Genomic DNA, 25,273 nt, shown 5'->3' with positions numbered 1-25,273 from the left:
TAAAGTTAGCTTACTTCTCCAGCCACTCCTGTCCTTGCTTAGTGGGCTCATTGATACATGGCTATGGCAGCAGAAATGGAGGTTATGCATAGGCTCAGCATCATGGACATTCTCTCATCAATGCTGAACTGGCTATCCCCACTGATGAGTGCCCAGTTTTAGCAGAGAACTGCTACAGAGACCAAAATAAGCCCCTGATGTGACACTATTCCCCTGTGGGGTCAGCAAGCTTTGGCATGTTATTTACATTAGGACACTTGCATTATGAAAAAAGTATTTATTTCTTACTAAAATAGATACTTAAACTCTGGATATAGATTCGTCTTCCCTAATGCATCTGCCAAAACTATCAGTCATAGACTTCAGGATTCCTTATCCACCTTCATGGTATTCCACGCAGGATCACTTCTGACCAAGGAAATCATTCTGTAGAAAATGAAGTGTGGCAATGGGTTCACGCTCATGGAATTCTCATTATCTCAAAGGAGCTGGCTTAATCGGGAAGAATTTGAAAACTTGTGCTAGGGGGATGGCAACACCTTGAGGGACTAGTGTGATTGTCTTCTTGGATTGGTATATGCCTAAATCGGCATCCAATGACATTATTTTCCTAGAACCAGGATTCATGCATCCATCCAGGAATCCAATAGCAGAGGTAGAAGTGATTTCTTTCAGTACTCTAAATGATCTCCTAGCAACACTTTTTTGTTTCCCATGTCCACGTTCTGTTGGGGACACAAAAATGATTCCATTCCAACTGCTGCCTGGATATTGGTTTCTTTAGGCCTCTGAATCAATGGGCAAAGGAGAGGGTTATTCCATTGGCTGGTGTATTTGACCTTGACTATTAAGAGGACATAGACCACTACTATACGATGTTCTAGAATCAGATGCAAAGTCAACAGCCTTCCAGAGACTACTTAAACAACTTGAGCTTCCATATTATGTAAGGTCAAATACGTAGAACAAAACTCTATATCTATCTGTTTATCTATGCATATATCTATCTTTATCATGTATAGTTTCCTGATAGTTCTGCTTTTTATTTTGACCCTTATACAAAGTGTAAATGTAAATAATTACAAAGTAATTACAGTGGTACTTTCTAATAAGAATCAAATCCTTAAGCCATTAGAGAAGATGAGAACTACTTTAGGAAAAGGGCTTTTGGACTAATTGCCACTAAGGTCAGATTACTACTAAGGTCAGAAAAGATATTTTCCCAGTAGGATCTAGTAGGTGTTTTTCACTGAAACAATGTGTGTTAACCTAAATAGACCTGCTACTTTATTTGCTAAATTGGCAGGTAGCTTGGGTGAATCTAATTAGTCTAATAGCACCAAATCTTAGGAAAACATTTTCTGTGTTTCAAACAAATGGCTGCAATATGACCTCTAGGACAATCTATTATATATTGGGGATTCTCTATGTGAGGCATTCTATGGAAAGAACCAGAAAAGGTGATCGTTCAATAAAAGGGAAGAAAATCAAAATGGAATTTCTTTGAGAATGTTTCTTTCTGATAAGAAGACATTCTGTACTATCCCTTGGCCTGGGAGAAATTGACAATTTTCTTCAAACCTGTTTAAGATCAAATTTTCAGATCTGTAAACAATAATGAAGATGCGACTTACTCTGTGATATCATGTAATTACTGTGATGAGATAGTGGGATCAAAATTTCACTAATACAATGAAGATTCAGCTACATTTTTCAGTGTCAGTGAATCTGAAACATACAAAGATCGTCCAGTAAAGGCCATGGGACTGCATCACGAACTCAGGATGAAATAGACTTTGAATGTGGCTCATGGCCCTAGTGTCAAGACTTAATCTGTGATTATGGTAAATAAATGAGGCTGCCTAATGTTAGCTTCACAGTCACTTCACAAATAACCTATTGTATCTCAGAATTTATGTAAACAATTTATTTATGTCATTTAACACTTTCATGTTCAAACTTCAGCCATCTGCTTTTATCGGTTTCTAGGGCTTTCTGTCCTCAAACTAGAAGCAGGTGTGTGTGTTCCATGTTTCACCTCCCCTTTCAGTAACAGCCTCTTTTAATCGCTTCAATCCATCACAGTCTAGCTATGATTAAAATCGTGTCATGAATTACCAGTTGTATGCTGGACTCCAGGAAACAAGTAGCTTGAGAAACATTTATACTGAGGAGCGCAAAATAAAATATTCAGCCCCCTTGTCCTCACTCTCTTCTTGAGTCAACGAAACTGTCAAAGCACAATAGCATCTGGAAGATTCATCCAAGGATTCATTTTCAGAGGATGCCGGAATGGCCTCCATCCTGTAGGAATTTCTAACTCCAGAACTATATTTCCAAAAGGCTTACAAGCCTCCTTACCATATTTCTTTGAGTATAATATCCCCTGGTATTTTCCATCCCACTTCAGTTTTAAGGAACAAATATATTTTTTTATTTGGTTGGTTGGTTTTTACTCCAAGTTATTTTCACAGCAGTGAGCTGCTTTGGTTGTTGACAAAAGTAGTCACTGCTCTGAAAGAGGCATGAAAGACCCTATTTGCGGAAAGAGAAAGCAAGAGTGTGTACAGACTTTGTAACAATGCTTGAGTGATTTGATACGCAGGAAGTTTAGCTGTAAACTGCCGTGGCTGTAGTCCCTGGGGCAACCATAATCTATTCCTCTAACTTGTATTTTCTACTGACCGTCTTCTCTGCCTATTCCTATTTTAAAAATAAAACATTCAGGGGCACCTGGGTGGCTCAGTCGGTTAAGCTCATGATTTCACGGTTCATGAGCCTGAGCCCCATGTCGGGCTCTGTGCTGACAGCTCAGAGCCTGGAGTCTGCTTCGGATTCTGTATCTCCCTCTTTCTCTGCCCCTCCCCCACTCATACACTGTCTCTCTCAAAAATAAACTTAAAAAAAAAAAAAGAAGTAAAACATTCATTTATGAGGCCACAGAAATTAAGCCCCGTGTACACACAAAGTGTGGGAGGGACTAGGGTCATAAAGCAATTCTTGTTTTGAAGACTTCCCTCAGTTCAGAGATTTCAGAAATGATTACAGAGCTCCAAGCATTCAGTTCATCTCAGCAATTTAAGAATTCAGAAGGTAACTTTCTCAGTATGAAAAATATAAAATATATTTTGAAATAAAATCATTAGAAATACTGTTTTCTAATACATTTCTCAGCTTATCCATGCTGAGCCATGTAAAAAGGGGGAGAAAATACAACTAAATGGCGTTTTGCCCCTGACCATACTGATTATTAGAACATGATAAGACTAGTAAACAACTTGTGAGTTGCAAATGTTAATGTGCTCTAGCACATTATTATCAGTTGCCATTGCATTTATTTAAGCTACTAATTAGAACTGTAACCATTGCCAAATAAAATACATATAGCCTGGTGGCTTACAAGCCAAAGTCATTATGTAAAGGGCTATGAGAAGGAGTGTTAGAGAAGTCATTTTGTGTTGTCTTTTCTAATCAGTGGAATATGAATGCAATACAGCATGAAAAATGAGTAAAGGAAAGATTATATTGATATAGAAGAGAAAAAAGATATTTCTGCCTCATTGGAATCCATTTGTTTGTTTATGATCTCTGTATTCATTTGGGAATTTACCAAATCAGAAGATATTTCTGAGTGACAAAAAATGCTCTCTTCTGTTCTATGTTGTAAATTAAAAGAATGCTTGGTTCTGAATGTACACAGTTCACTTATTTGATAAATGAATTGTGGTAAAATTCCTCTTTAGTGGCCACAAATAATAAAGACTATTTGGTGTGGTCCTTCAGAACATAAGCCGCGATGACAAACACAACTGGCTATGAACTTCGACTCTGCTACTTACTAAATGTGTGACCTTGGGCAAATTTCTTGGGCTGTCTGAATCTTAGTTTCTTTATCTATAAAATGGGGCTAAAATGATAGTCTCTATTCATAAAGTTACGTGAAAATGAGAAGCAGTAATATAGAGAAAATGCTTAGCACAGTGTCTGGCACATAATAAAAGCTCAATAAATGTTTGCTATTTTTAAAGTTGCAAGCTTATATAACCTTGCAATATTCAGAGTATGCTTATAAAATGTAGATCCATAATAGGTTGGTCTTTTAATGGAGCAAGGACCCACAATTTTAGATATAGTATGATGACGTAACGAAACTTTAGATTGGGTCAAATGAGTTCATTGTTCCCTGAAGGTCCAAATGAGATGAATAGGGACATCCAGAATTACACATGAGGCTAATCAGCTGATAATCTAAGCCTGAAGGTAGGTAACAGTAGAGAAGAGCTGTTGAGGCAGGAATTCCTCTTAGGAACAGGCACAGGGTTAGACAGATAGGGATGGAGCACTGGTAAAATATACAAAATCTTCAAGGATACGTTACAAGGAGGGATTGCTACATCAGATCACAAGACAATTATATTGGAGTCAAAGCCTGGAAGAAGAATCAATCACCAAGCAATAGTTGAGAAATGAAAGCAAACCCCGGAAATGGACCAAAGGGCTAGCTGACAACCACATCGGCTGAGCCACAGCAAGGAGTAAGGGACACACTGATGGTAAGCCCATCTATTCACTCACCTACTATGTGCCAAACAAAACGAGTTAGGAGAATAAAACAGTATATTCAGAGAGAGAGAGTGTTGGAACTCTAAAGCATTTCTCAAATATGTTTACTGACCACTTATTTTGTGCTAGGCTATGTTCTAGACACTGACCATGCAGTATTAAACAAAGGCAAAATTATACTCTAGTGAGAGAAAGACAGACGTTTAACAAAAAGTAAAATATATTACATGTGAGATGACAGTGAGTGCTAGGCAGGAAGGGAAATAAGAAGTGCTGTGGGGGATGCAATTTTATATAGGCCTTGCTGAAAAGGGACCCTTGAGTAGCAACTGGCAAGAGATGAGGGAGCACACCAGGTGAATATCTGAAAGGCAGCATTCCCGAGGGATGTGAATGCTGGTTTGAGAGCCTGCTGGCTTGCTATGAAACCCACTGTGTCAGGGGCTGCAAGAGAACCAGCAGTCTAGGCTAGATGAAAGGTCTGATGACACCCAAGATGTCTTCAGTTAGTGGAAACCACACTGACATTGAGAAATCAGGCAGGACTACCAGGCTATGGCCAAACCAGACTAAATCATGGGCACTCTAGTCAGAAACTGAATCACAAACATCTCAGCAGTGCCAGTATATCCCTTGTTGGCAGATCCAAAGCTAGACCTGCACGCAGGCACTAAGCCTCATCTCCTCTGCCAAGTCCACAAGGACATAAAGGCCATGAAACCCTTCTCCCTCTTCCAACTCCAACCACATACCCGGACAATATTTAAGGGCAGGGTTCTGAATCACTGAGTATTTTTATCTAAGAGAAGCTGGACCCTACCTAAACATTATAGTATACTAGGTTATGTAACTTATAATATATAAATTATATATGAATTCTTTAAGTGGAAAAAGCTTTAAACTGAAGAGCACATTTTATTTTTTTGGCTTATTTTCCTCCTTCCTTCGCCTACCCCACATCAGCGGGTGTGGCCCCAGAGGAAGACGTCGGAGTTGTACTATGAGTAAATGTACGACTCCAATGCATTTAGATTATCAGAGGAAAAATATGGGGATAGATGTTTCTTCAACTGCTACAGTATAAAAAAAGACTTAAGTGTTTTCTTCTTAATTATCTATAAGTTTGTTCTAATTGCCCTTTTCTTTCCTCCCTTAGACATATGTTTAATCTTTTTATTTTTCCATTTAACTATTTTTATGTTCTTGTTCCAAGATGAGTTTTGGAATAAGATGTTCTAGCAGCAGTGCAAATAACAAATATTATTTGGCTCATTCAATACTTTCTATTCTTCTGAGGAGGATACCTTTTCCCTTTCTGATTGGTGTGATTCTAATGGGAACTTTGGTGATGATGGTGATGATGAGGAGGATGATGATGGTGATGATAATTTAAAAAAATTACTGGGGCGCCTGGGTGGCTCAGTCGCTCGGACGTCCAACTTCGGCTCAGGTCATGATCTCGCTGTCCATGGGTTCGAGCCCCGCATTGGGATCTGTGCTGACAGCTCAGAGCCTGGAGCATGCTTCAGAGTCTGTGTCTCCCTCTCTCTCTGACCCTCCCCTGTTCATGCTCTGTCTCTCTCTGTCTCAAAAATAAATAAACATTAGAAAAAATAAAAAAAAAATTTACTATTTTGTTAAGCATTTTTTAAAACAAGTTTTTTTAATGTTTATTTTTGAGAGAGAGAGAGAGAGAGAGAGAGAATGCCAGAGGGGGGGCGGGGCAGAGAGAAAGGGAGTCACAGAATTGGAAGGAGGCTTCAGTCTCAGAGCTGTCAGCATAGAGGCTGATGCAGGGCTCAAACTCATGAGCCATGAGATCATGACCTGAGCCAAAGTCAGATGCTCAACCGACTGAGCCACCCAGGAGCCCCTTTATTAAGCATTTAATATGTACCAGATACTGTGCTAATTGCATTAGGTACATTAATTCATTTAATACTCACAAAAACTCTGTGAGTTGGGAGCTAGCATTTCTTCTCTGTTACAGATGGGGAAATGGAGACTTGGAGAAGTTAAGTAACTTTTCCAACATCACAGAGCCAGTAAAGTGTGGGGCCCAGACATGTTCTTGTATCACCATCTCTCCCTGGGGGCAGGTGCTTGTTCTGTGGTAGCAGCCAGCACCAAACTGGCCCAAAGATCTTACCTTCCCTCAAACCTCAGCTGACTGTTCTAAAGGGAAGCACATGACCCAAGCCAGTCACTTGTCTTTTCCAAACTGGGGATGAGGAGGAATTAGTGGTACTAGGGAGAGGAAGTGGAGGAAGATAGTTGAGTTTTAGGTGCTATTGGCCGCCATGTTTTCTATCAAATGGAAGAAGCAGGACTAAGAAAATGAAAACAAGATCAGAGATTTAGAGAATGTGGGAAGATTCTATTGTTCTAGCCTTAGGCTTCCACTGTCCCTGAGGTCTGGCAGCATCCCTGCTATTACATAATACGGTTCCAGTTGGGTTTCTTTTGCCACCAAAAGTCCTGAACAAAAGCAAATGGACAAAAAAAAAAAGGAGCTTAAATGTTAAATGCCTCACCTTTGACTGTATTTGTGGTGATCTAGTAACTTCAGAGTTTCAATTTTAACATCATGCTACACATTAAGATTTTCATTATTTCTAGTAAAGGTAATACTGCTTTGCTCAGTATACTTGATGGTCAGGATCTCAGTATATATTTTTGAATTATAATATGTGAAGGGACTTGGAGAGGGCATCTTTGTTCATCCAAATCTGCAAAAGATTACTCATCTTTCAAGGTCTAACTCAACACCCTCACTGAGATTATTTTTTCTATGTTCTATGTTTCTATGTTCATTCTTCCTATTATCTTTAAAATATTTTTTTCTATGGTACCAATATAGTATCTCTTATATGGGTATTTGGATAGGTTTATAAAATGTATGTTGTAGATTTTTGTCTTTGTGTTTTTACATTTAGCATATACCTAACATTCTCTAGATACTTAAGACACATATATTACATGAATTAAAAAATTATTAAATTTAATAAGACAAGGAAACAGATAAAAAGGAGATGTATGGAGAACCTTAGAAATCATCTGCTGCAAACTTCTTAGTTTATACATTTGCAAATTGAGGCCTACAGAGTTGAGGTTTTTCTTCCAACCTCACATAACTAATTATCGGCAAAGTTAAAATTAAAACACAGCTCTCTGTTCAGCTATGCCAGGCTGTATCTCCAAGACGGTGTTTTCTCAAATTAAACCCTGTGTGACACACTTCTGGTTTGGGAGAAAAGAGAGCGCATCTACCCAAGAAGCATGGCCGTCTTCATCCTCCATAGAGTTCGACAGAATGGAAACTCGTTCTCCCTCTTGATTTGTCATTTGGTGAAAAATGCTTTGGCTTCATAACCCTGAAGGGTGAATAGTATTCTGAGCATGTGTCATCTGGTGGCATACTCTCTATTTTGTGTTTGAAATATTTAATTGCCATACAAAAAAAATTGGTCTATGTTGGAGATATTTAAAAATAAGATATTTATCACAATAAGTGTATTCTTAATCTCCTTTATCTATTTTGCCCATCCCCCCATCCACCTCCCCTCTGGAAACCACAGTTTTTTCTCTATTTGTCCAGTTTTTTTGTTTGTCTCTTTTTTCTTTGTTTATTTGTTTCTTAAATTCTATATATGAGTAAAATCATACTATATTTGTCTTTCTCTGACTGACTTACCTCACTTAGCATTATACTTCTAGGTCCATCCATGTTGTTTCAAATGGCAAGATTTCATCCTGAGTAATATTCCCTTGTATATCTATATCATATCTTCTTTATCCATTCATATATTGATAAACATTTGGGTTGCTTCCACATCTTAGATATTGTAAACAGTGCTGCAATAATCTTAGGGGTGCATATAATACTGTTTTTGTTTTCTTCGGGTAAACAGTAGTGGAATTACTGGATCATATGGTAATTCAATTTTTAATTTTTCGAGAAACCTCCATACTGTCTTCTAGAGTGGCTGTACCAATTTTCATTCCCACCAACAGTGCACAGGGGTTGTTAAGAATATGCTTAATCATGATGGGTACTGAATAATGTCTAGAATTATTGTATCATTATATTGTACATTATTTCTAGTAAAGGTAATTTAATATGTACCTAAAACACCTGAAACTAATATAACACTACATGTTAATTATACTTCAAGTTTAAAAAGAAGATAAGGTATATAAATACAATGGAGTATTAGTCAGCCATAAAAAATGAAATCTTGCTATTCATAACAACATGAATGAACCTAGAAGATATTACACTAAGGGAAATAAGTCTGACAGAAAATGACAAATACCATGGGATTTCACTTATAAATGGAATATAAAAAAACAAAATGAACAAAAAAACAGAAATCAATTCATAAATACAGAGAATGAACTGATGATTGTCAGAGGGAATGGGGATGGGGAGGATAGCCAAAATAGGTGAAGAGGGTTAAGAGTTACAAAGTTCCATTTATAAAATAAGTCACAGACTGAAAAGTACAGGAAAAGGAATATTGTCAGTAATGTTGTAATAACTTTGTATGGTGACAGATGGTAACTACACATCATGGTGAACATTCAAAATGTATGTAATTGTCAAATCACTATGTTGTATACCTGAAACCAATATAATATTGTATTTCAGCTATACCTCAATTAAAAAAAAAGATTAAAAAATATGTAAGTAGTAGTTATGGGTATGTTTTGGATGTTCCAAATGTGTTTCGCAGATTTGATCAGACTTCTTGGTAAGATTCTTGCATTTTCTTTTATTTTGGAGCATTGCATAATTTTCTTTGTAATTAGGGTAGAGTTATATCTGGGAATCTGTTTTATTTCCATGTGTGCTATGTAGGACCCATGTAATCTTGGTGTTCATTTTTTTTACGTTTATTTATTTATTTGGGGGGAGAATGGGCAGAGAGAGGAGAGAAAATCCCAAGCAGGCTCCAAGCTATCAGTGCAGAGCCTGATGTGGGGCTTGATCCCATGAACCATGAGATAATGACCTGAGCCTAAATCAAGAGTCTGAGCCACCCAGACATCCCTGAGTCTTCATCTTTTGTAATGATGATGGATATGGAGAACACTATGGCACTGAGCAGGAACTCTGATAATAAGAGGTTGATTGCACATTGGCCCAAGTGGAGACTGTCAACTGTTGAATGTTGAAGGTCTATAAACTTAAAGAAATAAATGTACTTATGAGGATAAACACCTCTGAATTGGGAATAATATTTCCCCTGATTACAGACTCAGATATTGTGGTTTGTAGATGCAGATCACAGAGGAAATGAGAAAAGGCTAATCTGAGAGTGGATTATAAATGAGATACAACACATACAAGATTACTTCTATGAACTTTCAAAAAAGTTTACTCTTTTGAACTAGAGTTGAGACATGCATCATCTATTCCCAAGTTGTTTGTGAATCATACAGTTCTTAAATTCTATAAAGTGGGTAGGACTCTTGGAAACCTTATGGGGACTACAAATACTGCAAGTATTAGGTATAAATTCTGGTACCAGTCACGCTATATGACAATCAGTATAGTTGCTGAGATTGTAAGAAGGAGACAGATAGATACACTTATCCTTTTGTGTTGTCTGTGACCTCTAAGACATTAAGGAGAGAACTGAATTCCTACATTTATATCAGAGCCCGTTATCAAACCTAATTTTTATTAGAAGATTTCCTTTCTCTTCTTTTATATTTTTTGCCACATTATATCAACAAATTTAAGAAATATTTTTGTTCATGTATGAGCAATATATTTTGAGTACAGCTCTTATTAAATATTTATAAAAACACAAACACTTTACTTTTCTGTACACGGTTATTAGACATTTTTTTCTTGGTATATATTTAAAATGATACATTTTTTAAAAAATTATGAGAGCATAGACTTCAATTTATACTAATGCTCTTGAAGGAGAGAGATTAAAACTCATATTCCAACTATGTTTGAGAAGACTGACATATTTTATGTTTCTTAATTATCTTTAAAGTTCCCAATTGCATTACTGTTGAAAAGACTCAATTTACTATGTGCCAATGAAAGAATAAAAGAACCTCCCAGACAACTGCTATTTCAGATGAGAAAGTATTTCATTCCTTTGTGCTGTCAGAATATAAAACTTTCATGTGAAGGGCGTTTTTAACCTTCTTTTGTTCTACTCAAAGTCATGGCATCGTTTGGGTCAAGACTGACATTCAACACAAGTTTAAAATATTAATTTAATAAAATTTTCCAGTATATAGATTTTCTGCACTTATTAATTGGCAATGCCTTTAGGACTTTGTCTCTCAAAAATATTTTAAAATATATGAAGGCAATCTCAAAACTATCTTGACAAAATTGATCAATCTCTTGAGGTCTTTTACTAGCCTACTGAGATTTTTTTTTTAACCCTTCCACATTTCCTGTTCTTTCACCAGAGGGTCACTTCATTCAAAATCTTATATTGTACCCTCTGTGACCCTTTTCAGTATGTGCCTTTTGGAACTACTGGGGAGAGTTTGATGAATCAATAGTAGCCTGGAGGAATGGATGCTGAATTTTTTCTTCACTTAAATGGCTCAGTAACAGAAAGCCTACCCTCTTCTCCATTTGCATGTGGGCAGATTTCAATCTTCTGCAAACTGTCATAACTATAAACCTACTTGCATGTTCATTATATAATTTTTTGAATTTCTTGTTGGTTATATTGGCTTTTATCTTTTTGGATGGCTGTACAGAGATTTCTTTTAATCACAGGTCTGAGTTCAAGGCATGCCATCACCATCAGTGCTCTTTTCTTTTTTAAATTGTAATTAATTATCCCTCCAATAGCCAGCCGCTTGTCTCATTCCTCTCCTGTCCCCTCCTCCCACCAAAGACACTATTTTTTTTTAAGATATTGTTCATTTGTATATCCTATCCATGTTGTTTTGAATCTTTTTTTAAAAAGTATGTAACTGGTATTGTACTATAGATTATAGTTCTCTTTTTGTTTCTTACACTTTTTAAAACTCAGGCATCTATTCATGTCCATCCATGTCTGTGAATGTACACTTACTTCATTGCTTCTAACTGTGGTATGGTATTTCATAGTGTGTGTTCACCATATTTAATTATCCATTCTCCCAGCAATGGACAACCAGGTTGTACCAACCCACCATGATCTCTCAGAGTTTGAGGGGTGGACGTAGGAAAGAACCATGGGTGGAGGAAATGCCCAGGACCTAGACTTTCTGCCTGTATACCCTCTGTCATGTCCTCCATATCATAAATAGCTTTGAACGACACTCTGTTTTGCCTCTACCATCCCTGGTGCTGGCCAGAGATACTTTTCCCTGTGTCACAGTGAGGAAGGAGCCAACACTGATGTACCTGGGGTTCTTTTTTATTGTTAATTTTTCAGTGAAAAATTTTATCTCACTTCTGTGGCATATCAGACATTGGATATCAATAAAGGGAGCTACCAGCCTATTCCTAGTGTTTCTAGGAACCATAAATCCATAAATATTTTTAGAAGACAAGTTCTTGTTTATAAAATAGGGATGGGTTTAAACCTTTGGGAGATACAGACTTGAAAATGTACTTTCATTGGGCACTTTTAACATGCATATGTACTCTAGATAAACATGAGTGCTGTTAACCACATTAAGAACCACAATCCTCATAGGAAAGAATGAATGGCGGTACAAATGACCACAGATTTATTTGAAGTAATAAGGGGAAAAAATGACTGTGGGAAAGATTTCTCAAAATTATTGCAACAATATATTTTCTGGTCATGTTCTCACCTTCTAAGCAAATTTTGATCTTTGTGATCTCTTTTATGCCTTTGATCTCTTACTTTGAAACAATTCCTTTTTCTTGGTAGAAGGAACAGGACTTGACATACAAGCACTCATCTTTCTCTGCTCAGTGAACTCTGACTAGAACGTTCTAACACTGCCTAGAGTCTTTCAATGGTGGGAGGGGGGAGGTGGGGGAGGAAAGAAAAGAAAAGAAGAAAGGAAAAGGAAAAGAAAAACAATAAACAGTAAGATATTTTCCTTAATCTCATATCTCCCTTGGTTACTGTCTTATATTCTTCACAGCCTAATTTCTTCAGAGATGTCTTCCCTTCCCACTGTGACCTGTCCTTAACACTTCACTAAAATGAATGTCACCCTAGGGGGTCAAATTCAACACTTCATTCTTTGCTCTACATTTTCCCATGTCAGCTAACTGACATTATGAACTGCTTCTTCCTCCTCAAACTCTCTCTAAAACCCTGTCTTGTCCAGTTCCAATTGCTATCTCTTGAGGAAATTCCTGTTTCCTTTGTCTCTAACACCTCCAGCTCAGAATGTTCTTCAGCCCTCTGTCCAAGGAGCTCCTCTTGTCACTCTACTCTCCCTCCCTGGGCAATTTCATAAACTCATCTACCATGTGTCTATTTTGTCAGGAATTTTCAAATCTGTATACTCAATCCAGACATCTGTATGTACAACTATATAATAACTCTCACCTTGGATAATTCATAGGCATGTCAAGCTAAGCTTGTCCAAACTGAACTTAGGATTTCTCCAGCACCCCACTCACACTCTCCAGTCCTCCCCCACATCCTCACTATTCCTTGTACAGTTTTCTGACATGTGCCCTGTTGGTCACAACCACCTCTCCAGTCAAACATATATAAATGGATGAGCTGTCTTTTAAAATGCCCTTTCGGGGCGCCTGGGTGGCTAAGTCGGTTGAGCGTCCGACTTTGGCTCAGGTCATGATCTCGCGGTCCATGAGTTCGAGCCCTGCGTCGGGCTCTGTGCTGACAGCTCAGAGCCTGGAGCCTGTTTCAGATTCTGTGTCTCCCTCTCTCTGACCCTCCCCCGTTCATGTGCGCTCTCTCTCTCTCTCTGTCTCAAAAATAAATTAAACGTTAAAAAAAATTAAAAATAAAATGCCCTTTTTTCAATCTTGATAGGTAATCAGTCACCAAATCTCATCAATCATATTTCCAAAACGTATTTAAAATATATCCACCTTTCCCAGTGTTTCCTCACTTCCATTCTTGTGTCCTTCCACACAGTGGCCAGAGTGAATTTAATAAACACTGTATCAGATTTTAAAATACTTTCAAACGGTTCCATAGTCCACATGATACCATCAAACTCTCTATGGATGAGGCCTTACCTTTCATTCATAATTCTGCTCAGCACTATCTTTCTTGTCATCAGACTTGCCATATGGCAGTTCCTTGTGTTCTCCCACCTCTCTGCCTGCCGAGGTGACTTTCTCTCTGCCTGGAATACTCTTCCTGTATCACATTCTCCCACTTTACATGAATAGCTCTTACCCTTTAGCACTTGGGTTTTTTTAATTAAAAAAATCTTGCTCACTTTAGAGAGAGAGCGCAAGCAGGGAGAGGGCTCTTCAGCAGGCTCCCTGCTCAGCACGGAGCCCAACACAGGGCTCCATCCCATGATTCTGGGATCATGACCTGAGCTGAAATCAAGAGTCAGATGCTCAACCAGCTGAATCACCTAGGAGTCCCATTACTTGGTTTAAACCTTACTTCTTCAGATTAGATAAGAATTCTTTTTTGAGGGGCTTATATAGACCGCTGTACTTCTCCTTCATAATGTTAACTTGTTATTTGTTATTGTTTGTTCATTGACTCTACCTGCTACAAGTTAGCTATTTCTTTTATTTTCCTGGTATAGGTGCCTGACACCAAAGGTGCTCAAAAATATTTGATGAGTGAATGAATTGGAAAAGTGGAGTCTTTAAGCATTGGCTTGAAGGGCAAACTGCATCCTTTGAAATTCACTCACGTATAATCTCCTCAAGAAAGCCTTTCCTTAACTTTCTGTTTTGGTGGTGCCCTTCCCATTATATTACCATCACGCTTTCCATGACTCTATATTATCCATTTCTAAATGAGAGTGAAAATATCTGCTCTGGGGTCTGCAATCACTAAACTCTGTCCTACAACCTGTAGTTTTAATTAGAACCGACTGCCTTGGATTGAATGCCAGCTTTGCTACCAAATAGCTATGTAATTTTGGATATAGTCTTCCTCAATTTCCCTCTACATAAAAAAGAGATACTAACAATTCTTACATTGTGGTTTGTTGTTAGAATTAAATGACAATACACATAATAAGTGTTCAATAAATGTTAGTTACTATTATTATTAACTTTGTGTATTCTGTGTTGTTTTGCTCTGAATGATAAGGCAAACTGCTTAAGGCAGTAAAAAGAGAGAGAGAAACCAAATTACAATTTAAATTAATCCATTTATTCTTTTATATAAAATATGTATTTGAGTACCTATTTCTAAATTCACTTCAATTCATCTTCCACACTGCAAAATTATATTGTAAAAATGCAAGCTTTCTTTTGCTACTTCCTTCATCAAAATTTCTTCTGTAATTCCTTATCACTTATTTAAAAAAACACAAAAGTTTTAGCATGGAATAAAATGGTCCGTGCAAACCTTTTCTCATTTGCCTCCTCAAAAAACTTTTCCATCCTTTAGTCTCTCTTGCTTCAGCCATATTTATCTGCCATTAAGAGAGAGCGGAGGGGGGGTAAGAGGCAGAAAGAGGAGGGAGGGAAGGAAGGAAGGAAGGAAGGTAAAAATAAATCCAATGTTCTCTCACTCAAGCACATGATCTCTACATGAACAAATTCTCCTTCCTTTTCAAAGTCTTTCTGAGTCTCTTCTACCCTGTCTCCTCACTCAACAGAGAATTATATTTTCTCTCTTCCAAATTCTCATGACGTCTTATGAAGCCCATATTATGATACTTGTCACATTTTATTATAATTATTAATGGGCTTATTTCTCTACTGGATTAGGAACTCCTTGAGGGCAGAGATTTCGCAGAATATAGCAGATCAGAATTCAGGCCTTGCATTTTAATTCTAGCTTCATCTCTTCTAGGCTCTGTGATCTTCAGCAAGTTTACTTTGACCTCACTAGAAAATAGGGATCATGTTAATACTTACCTGAAAATTAAATAAATACTTAAGACCTAAGAAGAGCTGAATAGATGCTGGCGATTATTAGGCGATTATTATTATTATTATTAGTTGTTGTTAGGGTTACCTATTGGCACATAGCAATCCCAAACCCAGTAGTTTACCCCAATAATGTTATACCCCAATTATGTTATAATGATGTGGTTAGAAACCTAAGAAGGGCCTGGACAATTTCCTACTCCTTGTGGCACTAAGACCAGCTATTTTGCAGGGTCCCAGACAGCTTCATTCAACATCTGATGTTTTGGTGAGGATGGCAGGAAGACTGTGCTTAGCACAACAGTTGACTGGAGTGCCTACACATGGTCTCTATACCAGGCAGCTTCAGGGTAGTCGGACTTCTCACATGTTGGCTGGCTTCCCCCAGAGCAAAAGTTTCAAGAGGACCAGGGAGAAGATGCATTGTCATGTATGACTGGCCTCAACATTCATGCACTTTCATTTCTACTACCTTCTTTTATTTTTTTATTTTTATTTTATTTTGTTCTTGTTGTTTATTTATTTTTGAGGGAGAGAGAGACAGAGCATGAGCAGGGGAGGAGCAGAGAGAAACAGAGACAGAATCTGAAGCAGGCTCCAGAATCTGAGCTGTCAGCACTGATGCAGGGCTTGAACTCATGAACTGTGACATCATGACCTGAGCTGAAGTCAGACGCTTAACCGACTGAGCCAACCAGGCGCCCCCATTTCTACTACCTTCTATTGGTTTTGAGCAAGTTTTAAGGCTAGCCCAACTGAAGAGCAATCAGAGCCCACTTTCCGACAACAGTAGCCCCGTCACATTATGGAAAAGCATGTGGGAGGCAAATATGTCTGCTGCCGTTTTTGGAAGATAGAGTTCACCACAGCATTATCAGTGGTTAGCAGGAGAACCAGACACTCAATCAATATTTGAAGAATGGATAAATAAGAGATTCTAGGAGAAGAAACAAAGTAGAACACAATCCTTGCTTTTTAGGATATTTTAACTCTGTTCTTGCTAGCTGCTGGGAATCAGAGATAATCACAGTCTGCGTCTGCGTGAAACTGAAGAAATAGGCTCCATCCTTCTTTTTTTGTCTTTCACTTCTAAAATAAATCTCAGTGCATAGTGTTTTGAAACTGGAAATGAAACAGAGCTTTTTTTCCTGGTCTGACATCCAATGTTCAACCCCCTCTCCCATAACTACCATGTTTTCAAATGTAATTAAGTTTTGTAACAGTTGTCTTACTAGTTTAACACAAAGAAATAGTCTTTCTCTTTTACAGGAAATATTACAGGAGGTTTTATGATAAAGCATTTACTACTTAATTATCTGTATGAATGAAAACTATAATTTTAAGATAACTAATGAAACTTGTATCATAAACTGTTTCAGAAGTCCAAAATTATATTTTTAAATGAATAAAAACTAAAAATCATTTATTTAAAAGTCTCTGATCAAATTCTTCATGCAAAACAAAAACCCTTAGAATAAAATATCCCGTGTCCATTCATGGAATTCCCTGGCCCATGTGCCCAAGTGAGTGTGTTTGTGTTCCACTCTCTGATGGGGGTACTGCTGATAATTACACTACCAGAGAACATATTATATTTTCTAAGTTCATAGTTAGTATACAAGATACTATATTGGATTTGGAAGTAAGTTTTTTTTTTAATTTAATTTTTTTTGAATGTTTATTTTTGAGAGAGACAGAGACAGAGCATGAGCCAGGGCGGGGTGGGGGTGGGGCAGAGAGAGAGAGAGACACAGAATCTGAAGCAGGCTTCAGGCTCCCAGCTGTCAGCACAGAGCCCAACGCGGGGCTCGAACTCATGAGATCATGACCTGAGCCAAAGTCGGACGCTCAACCGACTGAGCCACCCAGCCACCCCTGGAAGTAAGTTTTTTGTTTTGTTTTGTTTTTTAAATTCCAGCAGTATCAATAGAAAATACTGATCTAAAGATATATAGTACATGATAAAACACATGTCTAAGTAATGGCACAACAACCTGAAATGTAACAAGACAAAAAAGAATTATTTCCCAAATTGAGTATGGTGTCCCATGCCCAATGAAAACAAGCTCGTTTCATTATTTACACGCACTGGTTAGTTGCATCTTTTTTAAAATCTGGAATGTCTTGCTGAGCAGTAGATAAGCCAAGACTCTAAATTCAAGATTTTCCTTTCTCCTGGACCACAGCCCAGCTCACTGAAGTAGAGAGTTGCATTTATTACAATTCAACAGCACCTAAGGGACTTAGATGAAGAATATGCATTGATTTAATGTGACTATTGGCTGCTATGATTTGGCAGAATCTAAGGAGCACAGAAATTATACTACTTCTTTAACATAAACTCAAGCAAATGCAGAGGAAAGCAAACCAGTTCAGTTGTTTGAAATTTAATGATATGTTTTGCTTAGTTACTTGTTTTGCTATTTAATCTCTGCATTTATCATTTAAACTGAAACTTGGTGAAAATATACATGTTTGACCTTTCTATTGATTGTATCTAATTGTGTTTAAACATAAACGAGTATAAACAATCCCTGAATGAATGTGTTCAAACAATGAATATGGATGTAACTAGTTTCTGAGTGAGATTCAGTCAAACATTACTGGGTCCTTGAGATTTAAGCAAGTACACATAACTTCTCAAGAGATGCTAAAGAAACTCAACCAGGTATCTGTTCAGCAGAACTATCTGACCATGCAATGAATGTTGGAGACATTCTACTCATTTGTCATTGAACCATCCCCAGGTTAACTTTATGCATGGAATCCCTGTCCTCCCTCATGCCTTGGAACAAAAATCAAATAGCTTGTGGCCATGATACATCTCATCATTAAGTCTGAAGAGAAATGGGCATTGGTTTGATCTCCTTTCCTTTTCCTTTCTCCCTCCCTCCCTCCCTTCCTTCCTCTCTCCCTTCATTCCTTTCCTTTCCTTTCCTTTCCTCTCCTCTCCTCTTCTCTCTCCCTCCCTCTTTCTCTTTTTTCTTTCTCTTTCTTTCTTTCTTTCTTTCTTTCTTTCTTTCCTTCTCTTTCTCTCTCTTTCTTTCTCTTTTCTTAGTTCTTTAGTTTTCCAAAGTCTCAAGTTTATCTTTAAGGTATAAAGTACTCTTCATTAATAGATGAGTATATAACTTGATCATGAATTCAGAGAACATTATTGAACTATTATGTACCAGGCACTCTAGAAGGTAGAATCATTATTCTGAGTGTCAAATTATAAACAAAAGAAAGCCATTAAACTTTAGTTGCTCATGTGGGGGGCAGACAGGCACTTACATTGGCAATTGGTAATTACAGGCAATCATATTGTGCTGTATATGATAAATATGTGACATACACACCCAAGTGCCTATATTAACCATAGAAGCCCATAGGAGAAGGACACTTATTCTTTCCCTGGAAAAAAATTATTTTTAGAGAAGATAATAATATGTGGAAGGAAGTCTTAGGAGATACAAGGAAGGATCAGAATATGCTTTAATGTCTTTTACTATTTTATTTTTAATCAATATCATTTTATTTTTAATCAATTATTTTCAAACAATTTTATTTTTAATCAGATAGTATGTATTGCTGAATGGAAATGGTCCTTATTTCTCCATTATTCTCACCTAAAGAGTTAGTATTAGTCTGCAAACTTTCTACTTCCTCATCACCATTGGAAGAAAGTGTGTACAAATTATATATGGAGTTTGTGTGCGGTGCAACATAATTGATTTTTGACATTTTAGAAGTTAGTTACTTGCAGCTGAGACAAAGATGGGAATGGAGGAGAAAGCTATTAAAGAAATCATAATGGCTTTTTTTTTTTTTAATCACCATTTAACTCACTGGTTCTACAGTGACAGAACAGGAAATGAAGTCATTTGGCACCATTTATTTTATTGGAAAGGTCTTCCTTAAAGGCAATTCCTAGGTGGCTCTTCTTTCAAGAAAGCAGTCCCCAAGGCCCTTTCTATTAATATATATTTCCAGATAGTGATATCAGTTGACACTCTTAAATGTTTTACATCCATTTTTCCATTTATTCATTTGATGACTATTTATTAAGAGCCACCAGGTCAGGCACAGTATCAGGTGCTTGGGATACAGTAAATATTTAATAATAGTGAGAGGGAGGGGGTCTTGATTTGTAGCACTTGCTGCTTTCCCTGGTGTAAATACTCTCATGATGGTTGATTTCAAGTTGCCAACAGGATGCCACTGAATGAAGAGTTGGGAGAAGATGTATAGGATCAATTGTTGTGAGTTTGTGCGAGCTGACTTCAGCACATCACTGGATACACCAGTGAACAAAGTACACGAAAATCGCATCCTCATGGTGTTGCAGGACTTTTTTTTTTTTTATCTCAATGCCCGGGGTTGGCTGTCTCGCTGCTTCCAAGAATGAAGAGGTGGACACAAATGAGCAGCAGCCAAAAGCTTATTAGAGTATAAGATTAGAAAGGAAGAGTAGTAGGAAAGCTCTCTTTACTGAGAGGGGACATTCAAAAGTGAATGCTCATGACTATAGGCAAGGATCTTTGTTTTATAAGGTTCTGGTCAGTCCTTCCTTCACTTCCCCACGGTTCTTTTCAGGTCCTACCCTTATTGCCTGGATAACTCTAGGTGCTGTGTTGTCCATTCCTGAGAGGCTCAATTCCATTGTATGAGCAGTGAACTATGGCCAAATTGCTCCTTGTTTGTGGAGGGTTTTATGGCCTGCTACTTATTTTTAGTCAGGTCTTCTGTCAAATTCCTGAGGGGAACCTGAGGGGTAGTAGGTGGTGTCTGTTACATTCTTAAGAGGAAACTTAAGGGGTTTCCTCTTAAGGGGTTTGCTGTGGTCAAATGCTCCCAGCATTGTTCCAAAATATGTGTTTTTCCACAGCCAGCGATCTCAGGTCCTGTCCTTTCCCTCTCTGCCTACTGAATCCTATCTTTTGCTATCATAATGGAACTAACATTGTACATTGAACTATTTAATCTTGGGACCCTGCCACACCCCTCTGAAATATTAACCTTCACAAACAGGAAGCACAACCAAAGATGTTAAGTAACTTGAACTAACTCACACAGCTAAAAAAGTGTTGAATCCAGGACTCCTCTCCAGAGTTTCCAATTGTGATCACTGTGTGTCACATTGTGTAACCAATTCCTCGTGATAGATCATTGCAGTGTTTTGAAAACTCCGGGGTGTGATCAGTCAGCATTATTAAAAATTTTTTTAAATTAAAAAATTAAAATACATTGGTATAAGGGATAAGTGTTGTTTGTAAAACTTTATTTTCAATTATGAGTGAATATTGAATCAGAAATTAAAATCTGCTTTTTCCTCTGGGTTACAGTCCAAGTAAGTTTGAAAACAGTTTTCCTGACTTAAGCCTCCTAGAATTGCCCTTTAATTGATGTGGTACAAAGGAAATGCCCAAAGGGCATAATTATTGAGCACCCTAGTGAATTGAGTGTCCTTTCTTGGGAGAGCCTTAGAAACACAATTGCCCACGTGAGGTCAAAAGGGCAGCTTCTCTTCTACCTTGAATCCACATTTAGGCCTTAATTATATCAATGTCACTATCTGAACCCCTCTCAGAGTAGCAGGGGAATGCTTTGGTTACAGAAAATGAGTCAAAGCCTCTGTTGTAAGAACATTTGCAGGCTTTTAAATTTTACCTCCTGGCTTTGCTGTTGACGATATTGTAATTCAGTGTTAGCAGTGAAAATATTAAAAGAAATTGAAACAGCAAGAAAGAGGAAAGCCTATCAAGGCCAAATCCATCGTATGACTAGTCTTGAGGAATGAGGGGGAGATTGGACAGTGGTTCTGGAACAGAGAAAACAAAGCATTGCTGAGCTCTGCGGCTAAAAGGGTGACCCAGAGGAGAGTGTCTGGGGCTGACCCTGACTCAACTTTTGACCCAGAGTTGACTTTACTGTGAATTTCTTTTGGAACTCTCATTCTACTTGACCAATTTTCACATAAAATAACACTCAATGAAGTGAATTTTGTGATTTTTCTGGTCATAAATCTCTGAAACAGAAACTTTGCCTATTTTGCCCCCCACCATCTCCTCAACACCAAGTTAATAATAGCCGTTCCAGAAATAATTGTTGATTGAATAATTAATTATATGCTTGAATAAATATAAAAAAGAAAAACTTTGGAAACTTTGTATATTTTTAGTATAGCTTTTAGGCTGTGAATTTCCTAATGATAATGGAATACTAACTTCTTTGATTTTTTTCTGGTTTATTATTTGCTAATTGTGGGTGTTAGGATGTCCTTGGAACCACAGTAGAGGGGACAGCCATCTTGCCCACGCAACCCAATGAAAAGCCCCTAGTAGCGTGCCAGAACGAATTGGAGGTCAACCAATCACCGAGCGACTGCACGACCTGACTGGAAAAAAGGCCCACCTGGACCTAAACCCGGAACCGCTGCAGCTTAAAAACCCCACCCCACCACACCTGGGGGCGACTTCCCTGACTCCTCTCTCTCTCTCCCTGAGTCACGGAACCTCACCTGAGACCTTAGTTCCCAAATAAAGCCTTTGACTGCTAAAATTTTTTAGCCTTTGACTCCTCTCTTTACCCTGCCTTACACCTGACCCTAACATTTGGTGGCGAAACCCGGGGGGAGGTAGTAGCTCGCCTCCCTTGGCTGAGCTCCCTCCTTGCCAAGCCAGAGGCCAACCACCCTACTCTCAAGCGCCTACAGGAGCCGGTAAGTAGGACAGACCCCTCCTTCCCTCCTCCAACTATGGCTGACACCCATGAGAGATGTCTTGCAAGTCAGTCTCCTTTCCTCTGCACGCCGCAAGGCCCGAACGCCAATATGCCCCTTATTGCAGCGCGAGGGACACCTCGCCCTGCCACACCAATGGCGAGTAACGAGTCCAAACCACTTAGATCTCTTACCACCCCCCCACCATTGCCTGTTAAAAAACTTCCGGCTCCTGGGCTTACAAGGCGAACTTCATTGCAGCCGACTCATCCGCCTTTGCACTGTAGTCTGGCCTCAGTACAAATTAGATAATGATCCTCAATGGCCACCTGAGGGGTCTTTACAATACCAAATCTTAACCGATCTGGACAATTTCTGCCATCGGCTGGGAAAATGGGGAGAAATACCCTACGTCATGGCCTTTTGGGACCTCAGGTCTCGCCCCAACCTATGTTCCTCCTGCCCCTCTGCGCGCATGCTCCTTGCCCGCCCACAACCCCCACCCCCCCCCAAGACCCCATCTCACCAACTTCCCCCATCTCCAACCCATTAGAAGATCTAGCCATGCCGCCCACCGGCCCTCGCCCCCCTCTGTACTCCCAACCCCCAGCTGTCCTGCCCTCGCCTCCCATATCATTCCGAACTCCTGCTCAGGCTCCTCCCAGCTAGCAGACCCCAGTGGCCTTCTTACCTCTCCGTGAGGTGGCAGGACCTGAAGGCCTGGTTCTTGTTCACGTCCCCTTCTCCCTCCGAGACTTATCCGCCATTGAAAAGTGGCTAGGGTCATTCTCGGCTGACCCCACCCAATACATTAAGGAATTCCAATACTTTGCCCAAGCCTACAGTCTCACATGGCATGACATCCATGTAATCCTCACCTCTACCCTCATCCCTGAGGAGAGGGAGTGCATCCAGGCTGCAGCCAGAGAACATGCAGACCAAACCCACATGACCGACCCCACTATGCCTGTAGGGGCCGATGCTGTCCCGGCGGCCGACCCCAATTGGAACTACCAACATGCAGGCAATGGTCACCGGCGCCGGGACCAGATGATCCAGTGCCTACTAGCAGGCATGAGGGCAACCTCAAACAAATCAGTAAATTTTAACAAACTTCAAGAAATAATACAGGACCCCAATGAAAACCCCGTAGCCTTCCTTAGCCGGCTCACAGAGGCACTTACCCAGTATACCAGACTAGACCCTACCACCCCCGCCGGGGCCACTGTATTGGCCACCTATTTTATTTCCCAATCAGCCCCTGATATTCAAAAAAAACTAAAAAAGGCCGAAGATGGTCCTCAAACCCCTATGGCCGACCTGGTAAAGATGGCTTTTAAAGTTTTTAATGGCCGAGAGGAAGCTCAAGAACAACGGTGATAGGCCCGTCTCCAACAAAAGGTACAATTACAGACCCAAGCCTAGGTAGCTGCCCTGAGGCCAGCCACAATAAAGCCCTCCAGACCACGGCCCCCTCCGGGGCCATGCTTTAAATATGGCCAAGAAGGCCATTGGTCTCGTCAGTGTCCCCATCCCCAAAAGCCTACCAGTCCATGCCCATTGTGCCAGCAAATGGGCCATTGGGAATCCAATTGTCCTAACCCAGGGGACGACAGACTCACAATGCCCCCACATGGCGAGGCTTCACCCCGATTGGACTCTGCCTTCCAGCTGCTGGAGATGGAGGATGACGACTGATGAGGCCCAGACTCAGTAACTCCGGTGACACACGCTGAGCCCAGGGTAAAACTCCAGGTAGCAGGTAAGTCCATCTCCTTTCTGTTGGACACGGGGGCTACCTATTCTGTCCTGCTGAGCTATTCCGGCCCCACCATGCCGTCCTCCATTTGGGTCATGGGCATAAATGTCACCCCTTCCATTCCCCCATGCACACCAGTACTCACCTGCTGCCTGGATGGTTTCCACTTCTCCCACTCCTTCCTAGTCATCCCCTCCTGCCCCGTCCCCCTGTTGGGCCGAGGTATCCTCAATAAATTAGAAGCCTCAGCAACCTCCCTATCCGCCTTACAAAGGCAGATCAACTCCCTAGCACAGGTCACTCTACAAAACTGACGAGCCCTAGATCTCCTGACAGCAGAAAAAGGAGGAACATGCCTGTTCCTGAGGGAGGAATGTTGCTACTACCTCAACGAATCAGGCTTAGTTGAAACCAATATAGAACACCTAAAGGAAATCCAAAAAACTCTATCTACCTGCCCAGGATCCTCAGACCCCCTAACCTCCTGGTGGAAATCACCCCTCCTAACTTGGCTTCTCACCATAGTCACCCCACTAGTTACTATCTGCATAATACTTATGCTCTTACCTTGTTTTCTCCATTTCATACAAAAACGAATTCATGAAGTTTCCCAGGTTACATTTCATCAGATGGTGGTCTGGCCATATTCCCGTATTCCAACCTCAGACCCCACATACCATGACGTTGCCCTTACACCCGCAGGAAGCAGCCAGATCAGATCCGTCGCCCATTATCACCAATAAGAGGTTGGAATGTTAGGATGTCCTTGGAACCACAGTAGAGGGGACGGCCATCTTGCCCACGCAACCCAATGAAAAGCCCCTAGTAGCGTGCCAGAACGAATTGGAGGTCAACCAATCACCGAGCAACTGCACGACCTGACTGGAAAAAAGGCCCACCTGGACCCAAACCCGGAACCGCTGCAGCTTAAAAACCCCACCCCACCACACCTGGGGGCGACTTCCCTGACTCCTCTCTTTCTCTTCCTGAGTCACGGAACCTCACCTGAGACCTTAGTTCCCAAATAAAGCCTTTGACTGCTAAAATTTTTTAGCCTCTGACTCCTATCTTTACCCTGCCTTATGCCTGACCCTAACAGTGGGTACAATATTTTATTTCTTTCTTTTTTAATGTTTATTTATTTTTGAGAGAGAGAGAGAGAGAGGGAGACTGCAAGTGGGGGATGGGCAGAGAGAGAGAGACTGGGTCAGAGGATCTGATGTGGGCTCTGTGCTGACAGCAGACA

The 25,273-nt window shown here is 39.7% G+C and overlaps 1 protein-coding gene across 1 annotated transcript in view; it reads right to left on the bottom strand.

Annotated features, from left to right (window-relative positions):
- NTNG1 (netrin G1) overlaps window positions 1–24,891 on the bottom strand; it is a 386,331-nt gene extending 361,440 nt beyond the window's left edge. The window contains exon 1 of the mRNA XM_042953168.1: window positions 24,595–24,891. The gene's annotated coding sequence lies outside the window, so the exon portion shown is untranslated. The remainder of the gene's footprint in view (window positions 1–24,594) is intronic.
- Between the last annotated feature and the right edge of the window lie 382 nt (window positions 24,892–25,273).

This window comes from Panthera leo, chromosome C1 (genome assembly GCF_018350215.1).
Source record: "Panthera leo isolate Ple1 chromosome C1, P.leo_Ple1_pat1.1, whole genome shotgun sequence".
Taxonomy (NCBI): Eukaryota; Metazoa; Chordata; class Mammalia; order Carnivora; family Felidae; genus Panthera; species Panthera leo.
The sequence above is the reverse complement of the archived record's forward strand: the minus strand, read 5'-3'. Positions and strand labels throughout refer to the sequence as shown.